The sequence below is a fragment of the Euprymna scolopes genome, chromosome 24 (genome assembly GCF_053919585.1).
Source record: "Euprymna scolopes isolate OS-2025 chromosome 24, ASM5391958v1, whole genome shotgun sequence".
NCBI classification, from domain to species: Eukaryota; Metazoa; Mollusca; class Cephalopoda; order Sepiida; family Sepiolidae; genus Euprymna; species Euprymna scolopes.
This window is the reverse complement of record NC_136505.1, coordinates 68,012,742-68,038,729: the sequence shown is the minus strand read 5'-3', so window position 1 is coordinate 68,038,729 and position 25,988 is coordinate 68,012,742. Positions and strand designations below refer to the sequence as shown.

The following is a 25,988-nucleotide window of genomic DNA, read 5'->3' as shown; positions in this document are numbered from 1 at the left end:
TCCCTATACTTATAGTTTCGCTGTATCAAAGTTCTTCAGTATAGCTAGATCATGACACATCCCAAACCTAGCATCGAACCAACGACGTCTCATATTATAGTCAGTAATTCTATCCTTAAAGCCACTGGAAGAGGTGCTGTCGGTAATGATATTTAACAAACGTTATGCCAACAGTGACTGCAACTCACACAGTGCTCCATTTGTTTATTTACAAGTGTTTTATTGACCTAAAGCTGTAGCAGGCGAAATCAATTACCACAAGTGCTCGAGCCGAGAAAGTCGGGGGGAATTATCTGGTTATCGACAAACAGACTGTTTTCTGCATCACTGCTCATTAGTATAGTTCAATCAGCACCTATCTAAGGTCTGGACTGAATTAAAACCACCGAGTCAATAGCCATAATCCCACACATTAGCCAACTGGAACGACATTAATATGCAATAATGCTTTATACAAAAAATGATTGCCATTTCCATACATATATGCACACACAGAAATTTGTCACTGACTGTTGTTGGAACACGAAGACTGAATTCTCTGCTGCCGAGCATTCCAAGAGTTCGAAGAAACGAAAATTCAAACTCGAAAGTTTTAACAATAGTGAAGCAACACACACCCTACAGGAACTTACTTTTATTAATGCCCACCATTTAGTTTACAGTCATCGATGTTTTTATCAGGTAATCAATATATGTTTTTGGGAAAATATGTTCCTGTTTAAAAAAAAACATATTTAAGATGATATAGGTTGATAAAAATCATCTGATAAAGCTACAAAAATGTAATTGCTTTTGTCACAAGATTTGATTCTTTTCAAATCAACTTAGCAAAAAACACTGAACTTGGAGAATCTCTGGTTCAGCAATGCAACAATACCCTAAATTAGTTGTAGATCAAATGCGCATAATCAGTTGCAGATAACATTCAAACAGTAAAAAATAATAATTATTGTCTCGTGTGATTATTATTATTTACTCACTAAGGGTTTTCTCACAAGTCATCATCAAATAATTGTCTTTGAGAACAGCTTGTGGTGTTCTTTGGAGTCTGAGTTAAAAAAAGCCTCTCCAAATTTCAGAAACTACATACTTTTTTCAATACCATTGCAAATTAATTTGCTTCATCGAAACAACCGTTTACCATTGATTTCTTGTGATATCGGTCACTGTTCTTTACTTGAATGTTAGTGGCAATAAGCCTTCATAAGGTCCTAGTTGATTTGGCACTTATTCAGATTAGACCTGGTTAATGCTTTCTATCCTAGTTTACCGTCCATTGTTTAATGCCAGTCTTCTCGTCAAATCAGGTTTCTCTTAGGTTTTTTTTCCGAGTGTTTGGAGACTGTACCTAGTGTTCTTACAATTATTGGTTTTACATCGATTTTATTCAGGCGCCATATTTTTCAAGATCTTTGGTATGTTCCACATATTTGTTCGGTTTTTGGTCTCTTTGATCTTCACGCTTTCGTCTGCAATCAATTATTATTGATTGATGCTCAAAGCGTCAAACCTACAAGGATTTTGTGTCCCTATTTTACCCCTAATATTTAATTCATGAATAAAATAAAATAAATGTAGAATTTTTTTGAAGTTTTTTCAATGATAATCAAAATAAATCCAGTGTATTTGAAATATATTAAAGCGCAACAAATCATGTAAGCACGTAGGTTGAACATTTCTAGAAAGCTACTTTCAATTCATATCATCACAACATATAAACCTGTATTTATTTTATCAATACAGATGCACCGTTGGTACATCATTCACAGATGCTTACTAAGAAAATATTTAATATTTGCATCATTTTTTTGTAAATAGACGTCTAAAGTTCTGTCATCATGAAGGTAGCCAACCTTTGGACACGCCCAAAGTCTACAATATCATTTTGAAGATGAGATAGATTTATGTTAGTTGAGTAATATACTCAAGAATGCGCCATACAAACATTATACATAGGAGACAGAAATATTTCTTTTAGGCTCAGAAACTATCTACAAAAGAATTGATAAACCAACTGGATTTATTTAATTCTATACAATGAGGTGTCGTTATAAAAGAGTAAATCCCAGCTAAACAAATGAGACCCAACATTTCTGTTATAACTCTGTTTGATTTCCATTACTGTTTCACCTTAGTGACACCAGTTAAGGTTAGTCCGCATAGTAGAAGCTTACCGGCCAATTCACCTGGTCGATAATTGACATACAAGGGAAGATAACTGTGCCATGGACAAATATTTCAGACACTACTAGACTCAATAGCATTTGTGGAAAAAGAATTAATCACTGGGAAGCGAAATGTCCTATCTATAGATAAAACTTTATAAATTTCATCAATAATATGGCTACACGTTCTTAATCTTGGTGATCCATTCCTCCGAAAGCAGTAGATTAGTTTAATATATATATATATATATATATATATATATATATATATATATATATATATATATATATATATATATATATATATATATATATATATACTACGCTTTCTGATGTGGTGCTTAAATATCATTAGGAATTATATTTTTCATGTGAATCTGCTGTACATTGGGTGGCATGAAATGAAAGTGGATGTTCATTTATGTTGCTCTATTTGAATATTAGACGTAAAAATCTGCATCTGCTCCAATAGAGATTAAACTAGAGTACAGATGAAGATGGAACGAATCATTCTTAGCAAGTTATATCCGCAAGTAGACAATATCCGTGCGTTATATCTAAAAGATAATCTGAAACGGATGTAATTCCATTATCTATGTACATTCATTTCAAGTAAATTACTATTTGCAAAACGACGTATTAGAAAGTATCTATGAAAGAATTTATATCTTATGTTTATATCACTTGGATTTTGTATGATTTTCTGTACACATATCAACAATCTGTGTGTTTTTAAATGCATTAAATGCCGGATAAAGTTATCAAATATAATTCTATATTCATGAAAATTTATGTTTATTTTTAGAATACATTGCTTTTAGATACACGTATATTCGAAAACATTACTTTTTGAAAACTACTCCCTGACGATGTAGCATTTAACAAATAATACTATTTTAGAATACCCACACCCACGCAAGAAAAATATTCCGACAATTTTCAAGCTATATATAGTTCCATTGTTAGTCTAATTATGCAAATTCTTATAATGTAAGTATCTTGTATAACAAAGAATACCTTGCTCGAGAACTGAGTTTCACAGTGCAAATGAGAACATTACTTCTAGAAAATGTATCTACTGAGATACAGAAGCTTAGTTAGTTAGTTAGTAAGTTAGTTAGTTATAGTAATCCATCCACGTTGGAATACGACGTCTTTTTCATCAGTTATTTTTATTTTTATTTTTGTTGAGTCTGTGAATCCGTTGCCAAGCCCGATGCGTGATCTACACGACTTTGCACAGATAGAGCACAGAAAGAAAGGATTTAGGTCATGATAGTACGTGGCCGCTGCTCGTTTTAGTGTGTGACGCTCCGTAGCTTCTGGTTCATTAATGTTATTCAAGAAGCTAATTCAATCATTACATGTTGAGCGCCAAGTCTCTCTGTCTGCTGCTAAAGTCTCAAACATATTGACGAGAACCTTTAGTGCTGTTAAGTGAACCTGATGTAGTCTGTATAGCATTGCTACGGAAGCATTACTCTCATAAAACCATTACAATTGTCATAATTGATTTTCTGTTATGTATCTATTTTAATTGAAAACTAAAAAAAAAGGAAAAATAAGGTTTTCATTTTTGAAGAATCCCATCAAATATTATCATTGAGGATGAACTTCTAGGACTAGGACATAACGTTACCAGTCGACTGACTGAATTGGGTTTTACCCGAATACATTGCTACAAGTATCCTGGTCGCTATGCAGACTGAGGTTTAACGATTGTCGGCATGTGCCCTTTTGCATAGAGGTTGATGTCGCGTATTCGTAGACCCAATGTCATGGCGTTAAATATTATTACGTATATCAATATTATTTCACATTAAAATAGAAAATATTTCAATGTATAGCATATACATATATATATATATATACATGTATATATTTTACTTTAAAATGAAAATTATGGAGATATATAAATAGCAATCTATAGATTCTCTATATAAATTTATACATGTATTTAAGTATAAATGTATAAATGTATATATGTATGTATATATATATATATATATATATATATATATATAAATGATTGCGTATGTAGACACATTTAACTAAGTATTTTTGGAGAATGTCTGTGTACGTTCTTGTACACTACTGTCTGCATGTGGAGTTTAAAATGCATTAAGCAAGATATATCAGAAATGGCAGATGTCAGATGTCTTTAGTTGAAAAGAAAAAATTATTTGATTGAATCGCGATAGTTTAGTCCGAGCAATGGCATCAATAAAAGGAATTAAAATACTAGGAAAACAGCAATTGGCATATAACAACGAAAGGAAAAAAACGGTATAAGCACAAAACACAAGGACCATAGTTATAAACTGACACATATGTAACCGTTTTGGTATCGATTATTATTATTTTACATGTCGAAATCGTGTGAAACTATAATTTTCTTTTTATGAAAGAATATATTTTGTTTAATAAGATTTCTCTTTTACAGAAAATCTATAAAGGATATTATTTAGAAGAACTTCTACACATTTATATTTTAGGCAAATATATTATTATACTAAAATTACTTCATGAAAATACCATACAGAAGTTTGGCGCAATAATAACTTTACCTGAATGTAATGATTACTTCGAAGCAACCTCAAGTTTATACATTTAGTATATAAAATAATACTACATATAATACCTACCAACAAAAGTTTAAAGCTCTAAAACGTAACTTTAATGCAATGGCTACTTCGAAGTTATCCGAAGTTGATACATTTATTATATGAAATAATATAACATGTATTGTGCTTAGTATATAATAAAATATATGATGTAATATAAAATGGCATATATCATATACCTGTGTGAGTTCTCTAGTGGCAAGGGCGCTGCCTACTAAGACATGGAAATCAGCACGCACAATTTCTCACATTTCAAACATATATAAATATTTTACGCAGTTTATTACTTGGTTATAATTATTGATTGTACTTTTTGCGAGTATTTTATGCATGAATATTAATGCATGTCTGTGTTATATAATAACAAAGAAAGAGCATCTCAATAATTGGCATGTCTACATAAGGGGGTTATCATGTCAGCCCGGTATAAAGATACTTTTCCCTTCAAGTAAACGCCGACTAAATATTCAAAATTACAGAATATTAGAGGTTTAAATCAAATCTTCTCATTGCGGATAACCTACGAAGAATTGTTCCCTTCTCAAAGTAGTGTTACCTCAAGTAACATCACAGATCTGGATATTACGCATGCTAGATGAATTTTTGTCATTGAATCCAGTAAAACCAAGAAATCCCATAACAGATGTACTGCATCCTATTTAAATGGTCAATTGAGGAAAAGAAAATCGGTTACACAATTTCTGTAATAATTCAGTGTTTTAGATGTAAAAAGAACTTTAATAGAAAATATAAATATTCATGTGTCTCATATAGATGTCAAGTGTTTGCACTAGGAAGAGTCCCGTTCGTATTTGATACATTCTGCTTAAGTAAATTGAAACAAATGTATATTTTTATTAACTCTAATTCATATATGCACACACGATTGTTCTATTCAACTCAATTTCACTTATGACTCGTTTTATTAAATGCGTTATTGTGAGACTAACGGTAGCCCTCGGCGCAAGAGGGTCCGTGTGTGTCTGGCGTGTGGGGTGGTGGCTGATCCTGTGGTCGGGGCAGCGGACGAAAGAGTTTCAAGATGACGCCTGCCTGCTTTTATTAGAGACGGAATCTCACAGGATCGCGCGAGATCTCGCGGGGATGCAAATTAGCTAGGCCATCTTGAGGAATAAAAATCGGTCCATTGGAGGTGCGAGGCAGTCGGGTTCTGACGTTCGTGGCGATCAGTACAGTGACCGTTGGGTTCCGTTTCTATTCGTGCAGTCAGCTGAGCTTTGTTAGTTACCTTCGCGCCGTGGCTGTCATTGGTTGTTGGTTCGCTGTGTGTTGCCGTGGTTCTTCAGTGAAACGCTTCGTCGCCCACGACGAGACTCCTTGTCTCCTACACAAGATACTCATACAGTTATATCTATTTCAATTTAGTGAACGTGAATATAATATTATAGTCAGTAAATAACTCTAAATTGATTTCTTTTGTTTCTTCCCTGAATAGCTTAATATCAATAAGGTTATCGCTTATTCAGTAAACTAACAAAGTATAATAAGAAAGAAATAGTAAATAAAAATATGATGAAGGGCGCGCTCTGTTGTAAGATGGTAAATGTCGAGTAACTGAAACACCGTGGCAATATTTAACAACATCTAATAATTATGGCACTGCAGAAATACTTGAAATATACAAGACTTATGAGGACACCTGGGTAAGAATAGTAGTATATCTGAGCGTGGCTGGGGAACCATCCCTTCAGCTTCCCTGATAGTATCTTCGTGATAATATATAAAAATAAGTATGCGAATAAAAGAAATGAAAGCGTTTAAATTACAAGAATTAGCTTTAAATCGATTTTGGAGGTATAAAGCTGAGAAATAGTTTACGTTATAATAGAAACATTATATTTTGTGATGGAAGTTTCCGCCTTGTAGTGCAAACTCGTTTTCGTGTATGAAAAATCATTTCAAATATAGCCATGTCTTCTTGCATCAGAAAAAGTAAAAATAAAACATTTTAATATGAGATCAGTTAATTAGACGTGGGCATCCTATGTTTCTAAAATTAAATATTAATACAAAAACATCCATAGTTAAGTTACAAAATCTACAAGAGCAGTTGCATTAATACGAAAATATGTGTTTTGCAGATAGCTGTAAAAAGGCAAAAAACTTTAGCAAGTCGAACTATTTAGTTCAAAACAGCATATGATTTCAAATTAAAATATCTATCCATATATTTAACAATAGATGTTGCACTAACATATTCGTCGTTTAGTATTTTTATATCATAAAAAAAATATATATTTATATAAATGGATTTCGTTTATTTACGGTAATATCGCACTCAGTTTAAACGATATTTGTCTTTATTGAATTTTAATAGATTTGGAAGGAGACAGAGGTGGCGTCGTTACATCTCACGAAAAATTTTAATCTTATTAGAAATTATTACATTCTTGGTTAACTTTTCTGTGTTTTTATCATACAAATATCGACTTATCAAAGAAAATGTGTTATATATATATATATATTTCTATTATATAACTCAATTTATTGAAACAAAAATAAGCATGTATTCATATATATGGATTGATATTTCATAATATATATTTTTAAATAGTATGTCGTATGTATTATTTACATGTATGATTAATTTCCCCTAAATTGTCACATGATGCCATTAAAAGAGACACTTTTATCCATTATAACAGAGCTGGAAGAGATTGAAAAGCACCTTCTATTATGTCATAAATGACCCCGTCCATTAAAACAGGACAGTTACATATAAGACACGTCAATCCACATGACTTTCTACAGTTTCAAAGAAAGAAGTAATTTCCACTTTAGATAATATACGCCTGTCTTTCCGGATTTCCTATCTGTACAATGGCGACCTCAATCGGTTCGCTTCAAATTATATCTCATTCAGTCAGTTTTACAAATCTTTACTGTGTAAATGGGTTCAGATTATTAGGTACGAGTCACCAGGCAGACATCGACTAATTAACTGTAGAACAATACGATGTAAGTAAATTAGTAGATAGCAGTTAGCATCGGACATTTGTACAGATAAAAGGCTGAAATTGATGGTTTCTAACTACACGCCACACTTTTCACTAACATGGATAAAATATTACCGACTATAGGAAGTAAGCGTTGCTTTATTCAGCTAGAAGAACCACAACGGGTTCTCTGAAATAAATGATTAATCTGATAACCTGATTACTGGAAGATCTTTCCTGGCACTCATATTATTTGGAATCGAGTTTCAGCCGATGATAGCAATCAATGAATATTCACAATGGGTCTTGCAAAATCCACAGCATGGGAAATATAATAAGATTTTGCTGTATGAAATCGTTTTCTGTGCAATATAAAAACACAATCGGAGTAAGAACAGACTTCGATTACTTACTTTAGTTCAAAATGTTTAAATTAGGTGTAAAAATGATTCCCATTAAAATATAAGATATCGTTTACTACCGAAAAGATATTGATTCTTTTTTTCTCTTGAGTAATACTCATAGGTGAATGAGATAAATAATATACAATATGGTTGTTTGGAGTTGCAAGTGACTAAATTTATACGCCGAGTTATTAAAACATTTATCTGTTTAATTGTTACCGTTCAAATTTCGAAAAACGAAGCATTAAAAATATGTTTAAAATAAGTTTCTGATTGGTTTTATTGGCTCGATTTCATCATTAATTTAGTGGGAAGATGGTAGGAGAAAGATATATTGAAAGAAGCATGTTTAAAACATATGTAATTGACGTAATTGAGAGAGACCTTTTAAATCAAAATGTTATAGGACTTTGCTAAACATTTGTCCAGGCTCCAAACTACGTATACTTCTTAACTTTTTTAATTTATAAAACATATATCCTTTATATGCATGCTTATAATTGGTCAGAACATTCTATATAGTCCTAAGATTTATTTTGCTATTTGGTTTCTTAAGCAGTCTTCCATTTACTAACCTGTTTTTACTATATTCATTTATGTTCAGAAATGCGTAAGTTATGAACTTCAGTAATTACTGTTTATATCGGGAAAACTCTTGCGTGTATTTAGTAAAAAATAAATATATAAGACTGGAAATTATCTCCTTATAAATGGTTAACATTAGTGTTGCAAATTAGGCATTCATGTATCAATGTTTGATTATTTATTCTGCATTGTACTTTATATAAAATATTATATTATAGTATTGTATTAAAACAATAAAACCCCAATGATGTTAATATAGGAATGATAACGACTCCGAGATTGGGGCACTTTTAAAATTACTTATGTCGATATTCTTGTTTATTTCTTTGTGAATATTATATTGGCAAAATATCTAGTACATTCTAAGATTATTTTCATAAAATGAAATACTCGCCATTAGTTAAAATAAGTGTTTAACAAATGAGTTTATAAATGTTTTATACACAGACAAAATGTTGTATTGAAGTAAACTATGCAATTTTGTTACGTATAAATATTTTGTTTCGTAATTTTTTTTTCTTACGTAAAAAATTATTCTACATTACATGATGCAAGCTTTTTTTTATTTTACTCAAACTATCCTATACTATAACACTTTGATTTCAGTAATTCCCCTGTGGATTAAAATTAGTGTAAATTAGCAATAAAAGATGCGCCATACAAATTCATTATATCTAAACTATTATGCATAATCTTATGTAACTTAAGAACGCCGTTTTATACACATTTATTCGTTACAATAAAATTTTACATTACATCATAGACGAAACATTATCACGATCAGCAACATCTTTAGAGGATGTGGTTGCTGTTTTTCCCCTCTAAATCTAAAGTCCTCACACCGTTACGAGTCAGCACCGGGAAATAACATATACATTATACATATACCGACCTGTTTACCTTCGTAATTGGCTCAGAAACTCATACACAAACTAGTAACAACCTTTTTTCAGTTACTAATATAATAATGTTTCCCTCATTCAATTCTCATTAGCTGCGAATAAAAAAATCGATTATTCAAGAATACACATCTTCTTAAATAAACGAACACGCTGGGCTTTAACAAATATGGCTGCCTTTACTACAACCAGCATTTACTTTACCCTAAAACAAACCAAGTGTATTTTTCTTTATTTCCTTAACATAGTACTGCGTTTAATATATATATGATGCAAGATATTATGGAAGCAAATATACACAGATATATATATATATATATATATATATATATATATATATATATGTGTGTGTGTGTGTGTGTGTGTGTATGTGTGTGTACAAATATAGATAGGAAGGGACAGAGAGATAGAGAAAATGAGAAAGAGGGAGCGAGAGGAAGGCATAAAAGAGATCAAGAGAGGAGGAGAGAGGAGAGTCATTAGCAGTTCAAGTCTGGCAATTGCAGGGAAGTATTTTTGAGCTTGAAAGGGTAGTTGATGCTATTTTCAATTTATATACTTGACTTTTTCGACATTATTTTGTTTGTGTCCGCAGGATTAATAACAATTATTAAATGCTTTGTTTTTATTTTTTAATGCAATTGTAATTTGCGTTTATGTATATATATATATATATATATATATATATATATATATATAGAGAGAGAGAGAGAGAGAGAGAGAGAGAGATACAGATATTTAAAAAATACTTGTGTGTACTTTAAATATTTTAAAATAAATTAAAATACAAATAGGTTATAAACCTAATCAATATGCTGTGAAAATATTCCTTTCGCAAAACAAATAATATTTCTGTTTCTGTTGTTTAAAATTAAAATTTTTAAATGTTTACATTGTTTCAAATTATAAACTGGTCTATTCATATTGTTTATTAAATAAACAAAACTCTATTCAGAACCATCCTTGTTAGTCGCCAAAATACGTGTAATCCAGGCCGCTGTTCAGATGTTTAGACTTATTGGAATTAGCATCTTTTATTACTCTTTTCCAGTGGTTATTTGCAGTGATGAGTTTTGTTTCGGAATACGTATTTCGTAAAAAAATCAATAGAAACAGTATTTCAGAGCGCAGAAGCCGGCGCCCATTCTGGCTTGACTACGGTTGGTGGCGTTTTCAGAAGTTCTTGATGGTAGAAAGCGGACAGTTAACTAATCAGTCGGGTTTGATTCTTTATATGAAACGTTTTGTTTTAATGCGAAATGCAGATGGATATCAGATATAAATGTTCGAGTGCTATCCCAGTCTATCATAATGTATTGATATGCTGTACAATTAAGTGAGGTATCTAGGGTCATATTATATTTTGGTATTATCTGAAATAAGACAACCTGATCACCAGAACATCCCAGTGGGAACAGAAAAAACTGATGAGCACATTTCCAGGTAAGTTGCAAGAAAAAATCAAAACAATGGTAAATCATAACAGAACTACCACTAATCATCTGGCTAGCCATTCAATATTGTGAACATTCAATACTTCAGAGACGTGAATGTGGTTGAGGGACGAACAGACAGGACATGGCCTATTTTCTCATAGATACTTACACTGATACTTGCGCCATTGTTGTGAAGAATGTAGAGGGGAAAACATGAACGTAGTATTATAAGTGCTGGTCGAAAGTACACATATGACAATTTAGGAATCTTTCTAGAGATGAACATTCCCTGCGAAAGCTATACTGTATGTCGGCATATCCTCTATGTTTATGAGAGTCTTGGGGTACTATTTTAATGTAAAGTTCGTGTTCCTTTAATCGTTAATTTATCTAGGTAAACAGTCAGTCCAACGCAAGTTTCGCAAAGAAAGCAGTTCTCGTTTGATTCTTTATAGTTGGATTTCAATTTCTGAGAGGTAAAAATATAAACTTCTGTCACTAGTAAAAAACTTATAGTAAGGGAGGTCTACGTTTAAAGTCGGATTACTTGGTATGTTTTAGTATAGTTTATTTAGTCTTTTTCATGCTGGAATGTGCAGGTATGTGCGAGGATAGTATTCAACCAGTGGAAACAGCGAAAAAAATAAACTTACAACTTACAACTTACAATGTAGAACCCCACTACCATGTCTCCTTCTCCAACATCAGGAGTCTACGTTCTAACCTTTCAGTAATTAAAGGATACTATAACTTAACTTCCGAATCTGGTCCCCAAGATCGTCATAGGAAATGAATACGTGCCTATATTAAAGACGGCTTTCCATGTGGTAGGGATATCTCCAGAGAAGATACTAACTTACCCTATATGTGCTTCCGGGTGTCACTTGCTCACACTACTGCATTTACATTTACTCTCTATCGCCCCCACAACAGCGGAGTTACTATCTTTAAAAGAATATCTGAGAAAATTGGTCACGTCCTATTTACTTATCCTTCAGCTAACATTCACGTATGTGGAGACTTCGATGTTCACAATGTGGGATAGTTGACCCACTCAAACAAGATCGATGATGAGGAGAGTTTCTGTCATGATTTCTCCATTGCTTATGACCTCACTCAGATAATTCACGAACCCACTCGTGTGCCCGACACTGACGGCAAGTATGCATGTCTCTTAGACCTTTTTTCACAACTTGCCCTGAACTATGTTCAGTTTCCTTTCTGTCTCCTCTTGAATCCTCCGACCACTCTGTTGTATCAATTAAGATAAAAATGAAATGTAATAAGTCGTCAGACGTACCTCTCCATCGTACAGTATATCGATACACTATGGCTGAGTGGGATAGCTTCCGTACATTTACATCAGATCTACCTTTGCGTTCCATGTTGCAGTTAATTCTACTATTTGCGACCAAGGCCGCCAACCCTCAATATTTCCTCCTGTATCAGAAAACATGCTATGTGATACACAAACATCTGTACGTGATGTTGCCAAACTAATCAAAAACCTTGATTCCAGTAAACCAGCCGACCCTGACGGTATTCCAATTACAGTACTCAAAAAACTTAAACCAGAACTAGCGTCCATACTTAGAAAACTGTTGAAACATTTTATTAAGGATAATTGCTTCACATCACCCGTGAAGATCTCATCAGTATGCCCTGTATTGAAGAATTCGGGTGATCACTCATCCCCCTCTCAGTACAGGCCAATAAGTATCCTATGCGTCATGAGTAAGTTGCTGTAATCTGTGTTAGATAGAGAAGTAATCAACTATCACAGCAAAAATAACCTTCTTAGTGTCACACAATATGGTTTCCGTTCTGCTAGATCTACAGAAGATGTGCTTGCAGTTATATCTCATAGGATTGGCGAATCTCTCGACGGGGGCAACGTTTCTAGGGTAATTGCTCTTGACATATCAAAGGCCTTTGATAGGGTATGGTATAAAGGTTTACTTCACAAGATCTCCAGCTATGGTATAGCTAGAAATGTCTTCTCAATTATTAAATCGTTTCTCTCGGATAGGTTCATAAGAGTAGTAGTTGATGGTCAAAAATCAGAAGCTCACAGTATTAATGCTGGAGTCCCTCATGGGTCTATCTTGGGCCCAACTCTTTTCCTGATCTACATTAATGATCTCCTAAATCACATACTTATATTATTCATAGACATTTATGCTGATGACACTACTATCTATGGTAGCACATCTAAGACCGTAAACGACAGAGTTCTCTCCGATTCTCTCTCCTCTCATCTTAAGCGTGTGGTATAATGGGGGAATATGTGGCTGGTCACTTTTAATGCATTCAAAACCAAGCTTCTATCCTTACATCATCAGCACGTGGTACAATGGGAAAAGGAGTGGCTGGTTACGTTTAATGCATCTAAAACAAGCTTCTATCTTTACATCATCAACATTCTGATCTCCATCTGGCATCAATTGAAATGGATGGCTCTCGTCTTGGGGGTGGCTCATGTTTTGGCAAGCTTCTGTGCTTGGCCTTTACTTCCGATCTTAAAGGGAACACGTACATCAAATCTCTTGCCGCTGGAAAAATGGTGGGATCCTTCTATCGATCCAGTAGGTATCTAACTGCTGGTGCAATTCTCTATCTATACTTTTGTACCTACTAATAATAAACCTTCCTTGGGCATAGATCTAAGGTTCAGATCCCTGACTATCATGCGAATAACGTAATCCCAAACTTTGCATAACATTTCTGCTACTCTGTCTTCAAGAATTTTCTCCTACTCTAAATTTTTCTTATTGCATTTTCACTTTAGTTCGCTTTTTTCACTTGGATCTTTTTTTTAGATATTTTATACTTATTTTTATATCTATTTTACCCTCATATATATAAACACTTTGTATTCCTTATACCTTTCTTATTCAATCTTAATCTATAATTCTCATATTGTTTATATATTTTTTTATTTTATAACTCTTTGTATTTTCATTCGCTGATCCTTCCATCTACTTTTCCTCATTCTTATTAACTTATTTTTTATACTGTATCCCTTATAATTTATCCCCTCACATTTATTATCTTTGCATCGTATTATTCCGTACAATTTGTATATTATTTAAGTACTGTTATAATTGTAGGAACCTCCTCTAAAATATATCGACCTAACAAAAAAAATGAAACGTGAAATGAGTAAGTTTCCTTTAAGAGACATTTAAAAAAATAGTTAACATCGATTAAATTTGTCCTAGCATTGCTTTATTAATCAGTTTTCTACGTTTTATTTCGAAATAAAACTTTTATCACAAAACACGCTGATAAGATATGAAGAGTTTAAATTGCATTTGTTTGTTTTTGTTTGTTTGTTTGTTTGTTTTTACTTTTTTCTGTAATATCACGAAGGACTTTAAAAAGAATTAAATTGAATGCAATTTTTTTATTGAGGAGAAAGCAGGCTATATTTACTGATAATGAAAGTGGATTCCAATGTTTCTTACTGAAATATTACGGAAGCCTCTCAAAAGAATGATCAACATGCCGAAAGTGAATAGAAACACACAACGAATACAAGAATATATATATATAACAATATCGACAATACGTATCACTTTTACTTATTATTTTTATGCTAGATCTCTCAACAAATTCTATCAGAACTTTACATTTAGCATCAAAGAAAGAATACAGCATTGCTGGGAAATAGGATACGTCAACCATCAGATCCTAAAGCATTATTCACAAAATGTTCCTTTTCTTTATGTTAAGAAAAGTTAGATGTTTTATTTTCTACTCGAGCAAACACATGAAAATTGACATTATTTATTTAACATATATATTTAAGAATTAAATGCTATTTTGTACGATGCATACGTTATTAAATTGTTATATTTTAATTGGGCCAGTGTAGGCAGGGGCATGTTTATTATACATCTGGGTTACATCCTAATTAACATATGTCTTCCATTTTTTTAATCTCTGCATATTTTTTTTCATTTTATAAAACATTTTACTTGTAGGCTATATTCAATGATAAATGGCTTCCTTGATCTTATCCACCTCTGGCTAAAACAGAAATTCGTGTTCAGTGAGTCATTTATAATTGGTATGTTGTCTCAGAACTAACTTTTCCCAGGTGAATAATTTCTAAAATGTTTCATTTTAATAATAAATCAATATTCAAGATCCAATCTTCCTTGAAATATGTTTCATGTAATATATTAAATCAACATTGGAATGATCCTCCATTGATACGCACGGTTTCACGTAAACATCAGCCTGTAATACAACCCAATGAATATATATATATATATATATATATATATATATATATATATATATATATATATATATATATATATATATATAGGCAGCATTTTCTCATTTAGACAAATATTATTGAATAGCACGGAATTATTCTGTTTTACAATTTTCCTTTTTATCTTCTCCAATGTCCGAATAGTCTTTTTTGTGTTCTTCTCGAAATTGTATATGTTGGATCCATAATCGCGCTTTCGACAGAAGTACTTCTATCATCCTAATGCATATTGTACAAATAAATGCAAATTGTTTTTTTAATTTACTTATACATACATTTTTCCTTATTTGTTACAAGTTAGATGGGCGGACTATATTTTTACATATATTATATTCTTTGTTTTAATGTACAATGCTTCGAGTATTGTTAGCCTATTTACATTTCACTCACTGTGCAATACTCTTGTATTTTCTACCATAATTCTTCGAAATTCCGAATGGTGGCAGCCATATCCCTTCAAATGTTATGATATGGAGCTAGAGTCAGAGAGGTGGAGAGTCAATCTTCGCGACAATTCGGAGATTGGAGAAAATGAAAAGGAAATTTGTAAAACAGAATAATTACGTGCTATTCAATAATATTTGTCTAAATATATATATATATATATATATATATATATATATATATATATATACATATATATATATATATATTGTTGTGGAAATATTATTTTTCAAATATATTTCACCTTATATTCATAGCAACGTATAATTCATGAAGCTCAATGTAGTTACAGAGCATTTAACAAATGAATGATGAAGATCTACGTGGGGCGTGCAATAAGTAATGCTCATGCCCCACTTCCAGCAGTCTGATCTCGCTGAGATTTTGCATGTGCAAGGATTTATATATCTACGGGTCATGTGGCAAAGTTTAACTAATTGTAATTTCTGTTTTACAGGTGTTTGAACTGCGTCAGGTGTGAAATAGAGCCTGTTAAATGTCGAGCAGTTATCTGGTGTTTACATTTGAAAGGACGCACCCCAAAGGGGACTTTTGATGAAATGAAAGAAACGTATGGTGATAATACTCCATCATATGACCTTGTAAAACATGGCCGGAAGTCTTTGGAAACAGCTCCCAGATCTGCTCGCCCCCTTCTGCCATTGATGAGGCATCTGTCCGTCAAATTTAGTCTGCCATTTTGGAAGATCGGCGTATTACTTTTCGCCAAATAGCCCAAGATGTCAAGATTAGTACAGCGTCTGTGGAAACTATCATTCATGACCATTTCCATATACATAAAGTGTCTGCCAGATGGATTCCAAGGTTATTCACGCCATTCCAGAAGCGAGAACGCGCCGAGTGCTCGAGGATGAAGTTGGCGATGTGCCAAGAAGATGAGTCAAAGTTTTTCAAAAGACTGATTACACAGGATGAAACCTGGGTCCACCACTATGACCCAGAGACCAAATTCCAGTCAATGCAGTGGAAGCACTTGGACTCACCACCTCCAAAGAAGGCAATGGTGCAGCCCTCCGCTGGCAAGGTCATGCTCAAAGTCTTCTGGGACCAGGACGGAGTAGTGATGACAGATTTCCTGGTAAAAAGGTACCACAATTACAGGAGCCTATTATGCTTCTCTTTTGAGGAAATCAAGGAAAGCTATCAAAATCAAGAGGCGGGGCAAGATCAGCAAAGGTGATCTCCTTCAGCAGGACAACGCCCCGGTCCACAACTCGCATGCGCCAGATGCAAATCACAGGCGTGTGGTTATGAAATCCTTCCCCATGCTCCCTATTCTCCTGAACTTGCGTCCTCTGATTTCACCTCTTCCCAGCCATGAAGTTGTTTCTGAAAGGAAAGCATTTACCAGATGATGTAGCTTTTATTTCTGAAGTCACGTCGGGGTTGGAGGACCAACCTGGGTTTTTTTACAAAAATAGTCTCCGGAGCTACATCAAACGATGGGAGAAATGCATAACACTGGGTTCTTCCTATGTAGAGAAAGACTAATATCTGTGCCAAGTTCCATTACTCTACCTCTATGGGAAGTGGGTCAGTGATATTACTTATTGCACGCCTCGTATATTCCAAGTTTCGTGATGTTGACAATCTTACAATTTATTCATTTAAGTGCAGTAACATTCACAATACATGAGAGCACCGTTTTGTATCACAAAATCATTCATTTAATTATTATATCAAAATGGATCTATTTTTCCTTTAACTCCTCAGAAAAAATAGCCCATACAATGTATCAAAAGAAAATAAGATTCATATGGGTACGACTACAAAATTCGAAAATTAAAAGAAAAGTTTCAATGTTTTTTTTATTTTTTTCTTATATTACTCTATTATATATATATTCGTAGAAATCTTTAACAAAAAAGTGAATTTGTCTGTCTGTACGTTTGTGTATCTGTGTGTGTACATTTCCTTACTAACTACTCTGTCAATTTTCAGTCTACGGACTCAAGATTTTATATACGGGTTTTTGATATTTGGTAACGTATTTTAAATTGGTTTTCAGACAGAAATTTGGCTGTTAAGGAGTAAATTTTAAACGATTTGTCCTTTTGAAAACTCTACCAAACTCCTCCGTCACTATTGGATCTAAACACTTTAAATTTTATATGTAGGTTACTAGGACATAGATCAAGCGTTTACATTTAACTTGAGCCCGAGCAAACAGATGTCAAGGGTAAAAATTGAAATCAAAGTGTGAAAAAATTTGACGTCTGCGGTCTTTACCGAGTTACTCAGCCAATTTCTGGTCTGAACATTTGTTATTTTACAGAAAGTGTATTCAGATATACGGAAAGCTTTCTAATCCGTTTTTGGTTGAACATTTTGACTGCCAAGGGGTCAGAGTTCAATAAATTTTACCTTCGCAGTCTATAGCGAACTATTCAGTCAATTTTGGGTCTAACCATTTAAAATTGTACGTAAAGGGTATTCAACAATGAAGCAAGATTTTTAATCAGGTTTTGGAGCGAAATTTCGGCTGGCAAGAGCAAGAAGTTGAAAGATTTAACCATTGCAGACTCTACCAAACTCATCCACCAATTCTGGTTCTAAACACTTTACATTTTTGATGTAGGTTACCTGGATATGAGTCACACATTTTAATTATATATACATATGCACATAAAGTTATGAACGATACATATGCCCGAGCAATACCCGGATGAACCGCTAGTACACACACACACACACACACACACATATATATATATATATATGTATATATATATATACATATATATATATATATATATATATATATATATATATATATATATATATATATGTATACGGTGTGATTTATACGCGGGGATCTAGAATTCCATTTTCTCCTGTCCTTTTGACCTATTGTTTGAAGTAATATATGACGTTATCGCAAATAAAATAATTACATGTGATGTTACCGTTCATGATGGCATCTGCTATAACGCAATTTGCTATTATGTCGTGTATGGCGCATATATATATATATATATATATATATATATATATATATATATATATCAAGATGATTGATAATGTATAATTAAAATTAATAATTAAACATCGTGTTGATAAGGAAGAACAAACAAAATCAATAAATTGTACGACTATTTCGGAAACAATGTTTTTATTGAACAATAATTTTATAATATAGTTTTTGAAACAAATCTCCTCATCAGAAAAACTCTATGGTGTTTTTTTAAAGACACTAAAAATAAACCTAGCATTTTTTAAGTAAGGCAGATGTATCTGGAAAATAGTTAACATATAAAGGAAAATAGTTACTTTTTTGATGTTGATAAACTAAATAAAATACCTTAAAAATAAAATTAAAATTAAAAATAAAAATAAGATACAATAAAATGGAGATGAAGTGTAAGGTTAAGAGAGGAATGTTTTTGAACAAATAACAAAATATATATACATCTTAATGGTTCGCCTTCTAAAAGTCGTAAGTACCATGGTCAAAGCATTCATTTGGATGGTAAATGTAGCTTATGAATGCTTGAAAAGGTTGATATACACAAACTTTTAAAGGAACTTGTAAAGGAATACTAATACCAGTTTGAAATCTTTAGTAATGCTAAATTTGAAATCCATTTAAATACCTGAATAACAAAGGGATATAATTATATTCAACAAGAAAATAAAGAATTTTACTGTTCAAAGGTAGATAACCACTAATTAGTTATGTGTTGATTTTTTATATAATAAATGAATCTTACTGGTAGTAATTAAATAAAAATAATATTTTCAATACCAGTTATAATATTTATTGAACCTACACTAATAAAACTAGTAACATATAAATTTAAAATGAAATAGATAATAAAATAAGACCGAAAATAATGGTAAAAATATCATATGAGATAATAATAATAATGATAAAAACTATAATAATAATAATAAGAGTTATTAATTTATAAATTGTAAATTTTAAGATAGATTAGTTATAAGAAATTTGTATGAGTATGGTGGCTTAAATTTGTCGAATCTAAATCAACGTTTATGAATGCATCCCGAAAAAATTTCATCTTTTAAATTTAAGAGAATTGTTTTTTGTTTTTTGCTGATGAGGATACTATATGATAAAATCATTGTCCAAGAATTTTTGTCTATCTCAATAAAAACATCGTTCCCGAAACGATCGTACAATTTATTGATTTAGTGTGTTTTTCCTTATGAAACCGATTTTTAATTTTTAATTTTAATTATAAATTATAAATTATCTTATTTAATATCAAAATAGCGCTAGGCCATATACGCCGATCGAGCTTATTATATATCTACATTACACGGAGCACTGTTTTCTTTTATTTTGATTGTATTAATGAATTTACTGATACATTAAAATATACTCTGCTCTTCAGACTGTTGTTCTAATCCCCTTAAATATATATATATATATGTGTGTGTGTGTGTTTGTGTGTGTGTTATCTCCTATACAGACATATGACCTATAGTGTGACCAAACACACAAACAGACAAAAATACGGATTCATTATAGCAAGCTGCACTGGAAATTTATTTTTGCCGCGACTGTAAATGATCTCAGACGTTACGACATGTATAACGAATCAGCACAAAATTATTTACATAGGACTTGAAAAGGACCAAGTTATACATATTCGGAAAGCAGATTTAGGTGATCTTGTTCCGCAGACGGACAGTTATATGAAAGAAACTGTGCTAATAGAATTTGCGTTTAGTTGGTGGCAGCTGTAGATGCTAAATGAACATATTTTTATAAACTTTTTAAAGAAGGACGATGGTTGTACGCTCAATAAGGCAACTGCAATAAACGTAGCGATGGAGCAGAGATAGAATCTCCACATCACTTCTGTTAGAAATATGCAGTAGAAAGATGCAATAGGGAGGCAAATAGGTCCTCGCCCCGCACATTTCGGAATAAAATGTTGGACCATTCCTAGCCAAAAGATGTACACTTAGAAACTCCTCCGCGCATGTGGCAGCAGTACTTCACTTGGATCGTATTTGAGTCTTATACAGACAGGATAGCATCTGCTTGGAAATAGGTTCTGGAGCCGTAAAATGGTCCTACAATTTTTCAGTGATTCTGAAACGGATCTCAGGTAGATTTTTCATTTCAGTTTATCGGCGAAGGTACGTTCCAGTTGTTTGTCAACGCAGGGGCTGTTCATTACCAAACAGGTGAAGTTCGAATTCACTAGTTTGCTGTGAAGAATCGGAAGTTTTGTTTTGAATGCATTAATGTAACTAGCTGATTTTTTTTTTACTCCATTGAAAAACACACCTGAGGTCAGAATCCGAGATATTCTAATAATTGTCGGCGTTTTAAATGTTGTCATATAGAAGGAACGTCTGCATATATGTCGATTAAATATCTCAGAGTGTTATTTTGAAAATCATTGATGAAGATGAGGAAGAGAGTTAGGCCAAGTATTGAAGCATAGGATACGACAGTATTAATATTGTGAGTGCCGAATTTCCCCACTTTTATCATGGCCACTTTTATAAAGCTGTTGGAGAGAAAGTATTTAGTGTTGGAGGGGACATTTCCAAAAATAGCTAAGGCACAGGAAATTGTTTGGTATGTAATGAGACGCATAGAAATAGGTTATATATATATATATATATATATATATATATAGTTTGATATATATATATATATATATATATATATATTTGTCAGTGTGTGTGTGCATTACTTTACTAGGAAAATACATATGAGCATAGTTTTATTTAGTCATAAAGTTACTTTTAAAAAGCAATCATATAAAACGGCAACATTTGTACATTAAAATGCATCCCCAAGCTCTGTAAATTTGTAGAAAGAAAATTTAACATGCGAAACCAATTAGGTATAATGCATTTTTAGAAGATTGCACTTCAATTTTATAAGACAAACTTCTGGGGAGTGGAACGAATACATGACTTCAGTTCTCCGTGCTAGAAAACATTTCGGAAATGTATGAGTATATTTAAAATCATCATAGCTAAGTAGGGAATATTTGGATTGATCAAGCTGAAACCTTTAAGTAGAATTAACGTAGCGAACTAAAACTCCGCAAAAATTAATGTTCTCTACTTACCATTGCATTGTCTACAATTTTCATAATATTCGCTTATCTACTCGCTCTAAACGGTGATAACAGAAGTAAAGAATATAGAGTGCATTCTATGGGTATGTATGCTATATCTAGATAGAAGTAAACGGCACCCACATACACACACTCATATATATATATATATATATATATATATATATATATATATATATATATATATATATATATATACGAAACAATATTGATAATAGTGGACAAGAGTGGATGATACCAACCTACCAGGTCCAAAAGAGGCAATCTATGCTTACTTGAAGCTTATCAGATAGTGCATTCTAAAGAGGTAAGTTTAAACAAAAACAAAAAAAAACTGGATACCATACAAAATTTTCTTCACAGAAATGAATTCCTACTCTCGCGACTAAAACGTAGGTATTATCCTTAAACAGTAAAGTATAGGGAACACAATAATCTTAATATAAAAATACTATGGGAAAAGTAATATAACAACTGGGTAGATATTAAACTTTATGTAAAAAATAAATAATATAAATAATTAAAGAAATTAATAAAAATTCAAATTAGTTATGATTAGATAGGGGGAAATTGATTAGATCTGATGCCATCCATTTGTAGGTGAACAATAAATAAATAAATAATAGATTAAAATAAAATAATTGATAATAAGAACATATGATCCTTGAAATCTTAGAAACTGAAACTGAAAAAAAATCAACAGTTATTCCCCCTTAACAATTTAAGGTTCCGTAGATAAACAATTGAAAATGATAGATACACTATCAGATTACTAAGCCATAATGTAATCAATCTGATAAAATTTCTCCCATCATAATCAAAATAACATTATATTGTCGTATTTAATTTATTTAAAAAACAGCATTGCAGTATTACCTAGTAATACACAGAATAAGAAACATTCCATGTGAGAGTTTTGAACTTTGAGTAAACGTTAAATTATAATCAAATTACTTGAGATTCATTAATAAATGAAACACTAAAAAAATTAAATTAAAAGTAAAAAACCATAAATCTCATTAATTCAGAATCTTTGTCCGGTTTCAAATTAGTCCAAATTTAACTATTCTCGCCGTAAATATACGAAAATAAGGCCCATATGAATTTCTTCAACACAGATGGTGGACATGTTTAAATCACGAGAAGGGCATAATCACTATCCGGTGTAGTTTTAGCGGAATAAAATGTGACAAGATACGTACAAACATTGTATATATTTTTTCAAACATATCCGACGAGATGTAACTACGAAAGTGTTTGAATAATATAAAATTTAAAATTGTTATGTCGAAACAATTGTAATATCCAAAAAAATGCAAATATTAGTTATTCCTTCTTTGTTGGTTGCTGTTTTTGCCAGTATATATATATATATATATATATATATATATATATATATATATATATATATATATATATATATATATATATATTAGGTTAAGAGGGATTTACTTGCGGAATTATCAATTGTGATTCCAAATGATGTATTTCCAAATAAGTTCTCGTCATGATACCTTTAATTCATAGATCATTTAAAGAGCGCATATTGCTCTATTTAATCTTTTAAATAACAATCGTTTTAAAACAATTAAGTTTTGTTTTTAAAATGCTGAATACAAGATAGAAAAAGGCAAATTCGCACAATGTTCGGTTCATCTATTTCAGTTCAGGCTATGTTGAAAAGCTGCTGAAACAACTCGGAATATCACCGAAATGTTGGGTCCACGAACAACTACTGAACACTCAGCACAATGGTGTTGTCAGAACTTGTAGCAGCGACGAGTCTGGAAGATTATAGGCGAAGTAGTTTGCCATCGGATGTGTATAACAATCAATTAACAGCCATAGTCGAAGCCAATCCACGCACAACTGTTCGGACTTGCTTCAAAATAAGACGTAATATATACAACGATTTTCACCTACTTGACTGAAATTGGAAAGATAAAAACTTGATAAATAGATGCCCCACAAATTAATCGACAACCAAAAACAACGTCGTTATGAGGTATATTTCCTTCTTTTATGACACAAGAATGGCCCGTTTCCCGACCAGGTTGCGACTTGCAATAAAAGGTAGGGTCTTGCCATCGAAAACTACGTCATTCCCGAAGCCAGAGTAACACCAAAAGAAGGTAATGCTGAGTGTTTGGTGGTTTGGGACGGTCTCATCCATTACAGTATTGTTTAATGCAGGCGATACCATTACGGCGGGGACGTACTGTCAACAATAGGATGAAATGCATCAGGAACTTCAACACCCATGATCATAAAAAGAAAAATCCTAATTCTCCTCAACTACAATGCCCGACATCATGTTGCTAAACCGACCCTGCAGAAGTTGTATTAATTAGACTATGAGACTCTGCCTTATTAACCATAATGCTTTGAATTTGAAAAAAATTGTCGATTCTTATGGTGCTTATTTCGATCAATGCATTTTTGTTTGAACCGAAATGTGTTCACCTAAAGTTAAAAGTACAAAGTAAAAACAGCAATAATTTTCTTGTCAACCTGATATGTGGACATATTTGTATGTGTGTGTGTGTGCGTGTGTGTGTGTGTACGTGTGTGTGGGGGGTGTGTTTGTGTGTGCGTGCGTGTGTAGGCACTCAGTCACAAGCTGATCGTCCGGGCAAGCGTGTTATTTGGTGGCTGCCCATCTGCCTCCCACTCTTTTCGAAAAAAAAAAACGAGGCATGTATCCCTAACTAGCCATAATTTAATAATTCATGCATATTTACCGTTCAGTAGAACTGTAATAATTTTAGTTATAATCCTTTTAATACTAACTTATTCGACTTAGCTTATCCAAGGGCATAATCTATTAATAATCGTTCACAATGCTAGGAACTTTGTGAACATTAAAAAAATACCAAATTCTTTACACTAAATAGAAATTATATGGAAATCCCGTACAGGCATTCAAAGCACACCCATCTAAACATGCATGCACATATATACATACATAAGTCCATACATATAAACACAATTCGTATATAAATAGCCATGCTCGTGTCAAAGAAAAAGTAATAAATAATTAATAAAATATAACAAAATTAAATATATATATATATAAAAGCGAAAATGTATGTATGTATGTATGTACGTTTGTGTGTCTGCTAAAAACTTTCGACAGACGCGACGAAAATTCACAAACTCGATATCATATCGAAGCCCCATCCTTCGCTTGAAAATTATCGAATAATTTGCCAAAAACGTTAACTTTTTCACCCCGAAATCGACAATTTTCGACAGGGGAAGAGGTCAACGAAAACGGGTTTCTCGTAACGATAACCGATTCTACGCATGCGTCAGATGACGTCATTACGTCGTGACCTGATTTACTTTAAATAGTTTAAAAACCGAACACATTTCGTCTACGTCGCTTTAGCGCAGTTGATTAGCGCGTTTGTTCATTATCTAAACGTTTTGGGTTCGAATCGTGGTGTGAGCTGTTTTTTTTATTTTTTAAATTTAAATATTGAGCCCTGTGTTATTTTAGCCATTTTTAACGTAACGTTCGTTTTCCTGTTTTTTTTTGTTGTTTTTTTTACTTCGCTTATTCTTAGCGACACACGGGTATCCACCGATTTTTTTAAATTTTAATATCGAAACAGGCTTATCTAAGCCATTTTTCACGTGTTCGTTTTCTGTTTTCATTGTTTGTTTGCCTTACGTTAGATTTTTTGTGTTTTTTTAATGTTTTGATTACCCCCCCCCCGCTTAATTAAAATTGTTTTCTTTTCTTACTTTGCTTACATCGTCATCGTCGTCGTCGTCGTCGTAACGCTCGACGACTTTCAAACATCTTTCACTAACTCAATCTGGCTGGCCGATTTTATATTCAAACTTCGCCTCAGGGCTTCGGGTTCGATTCTACCCCCCCGGTTTCTTTTTTATTTAACACCACACACACCTACAAACACACGAGCAACAGTGGGTACCCCCGCTAGTACTTTCATAAATCAGAGTCCATTTTCTGTAGGGTGTTTTTCAACCCAGTCAACGACGGGTACCTTTGCTAGTGTAATATAAAATATGAAAAAGTATACAAAATGTCTGCAATATATCAAAATAAGGCCATATATATATATATATAT

General features: G+C 32.5%; 1 protein-coding gene across 1 annotated transcript in view; it reads right to left on the bottom strand.

The window, feature by feature from the left end:
* Positions 1-25,988, bottom strand: part of LOC145246762 (sucrase-isomaltase, intestinal-like) — a 1,547,717-nt gene that overhangs the window by 107,086 nt on the left and 1,414,643 nt on the right. The gene's annotated exons all lie outside the window — the stretch shown is intronic.